Raw genomic sequence first — 885 nt, forward strand, 5'->3', positions numbered from 1 at the left:
ACCAGTGCATTTAAATTGGGCAGCATCCAGGCGGGGCTCCGGGCTTGTTGTGGGATTATTATGTTTGCCTTAGTTTGTCTTGCCTTAGGTTGATGAAATGTCCAAAGCTGTACCTATTAGTTGTGCAAATGTTTAGTGGAATCCCACTTCTCCTCATGACTAAATATTTTAGGCCCAAGGCTAGACATCATAGTCTCTGCTTAGAAATACTCCAAGTAAATGCCAGATAGAACTGATTGGGACCTTTGTGATGAAACCTTTATCTAACTCATGTATGGTTTTAATAAAGAGTGTGTTGGTTTTGGGCTTTGTCTTCTTGAGTGAGACTCCATCCACTGCTGTGTGTGTGTGTGTGTGTGTGAGAGAGAGAGAGAGAGAGAGAGCGAAGAGTAGAGAAAGAGCTTCATAAGGAACAGACGGCGCTGATGTGATGAGGTGTGACACACAGGGCATCGCTTCATCCCTGTGTCAGAACGTGCCCGGACGCTCCACAGAGCGTTTGTTCAGGTCAATCTCAGCCGCTTGTTAACGTGTAAATCACTGCCGAGACTAAAACGTCCTGGCTGAAACACGAGCAGCCTCAGTCAATGATGCAGCTTGAAGACAAGTTAATTAGCTTTCCCAGTAAAGGGAAATTATGTGGTGTTGGGAGACATTCAATGCAATAAGTGCACTTTTTTACTAAACTCTGACAGCTGGACACCCAGTGTGATTTACTGTTCAGGGCAGATAACGATGACTACTGCTGTTTGCTTGGCAATGCATATTTTGTGCAAGTTTGAGAAAAAACACACCCCTGTGTGGATCAGGAAACCCGCCTCTGCTTCTTCTTTGGACACAGAAATGCAAACTGGTTAAGAGCAGTGCCCGAGTTGATTCCCCCGC

The sequence above is a fragment of the Etheostoma spectabile genome, chromosome 21, assembly GCF_008692095.1.
Source record: "Etheostoma spectabile isolate EspeVRDwgs_2016 chromosome 21, UIUC_Espe_1.0, whole genome shotgun sequence".
NCBI classification, from domain to species: domain Eukaryota; kingdom Metazoa; phylum Chordata; class Actinopteri; order Perciformes; family Percidae; genus Etheostoma; species Etheostoma spectabile.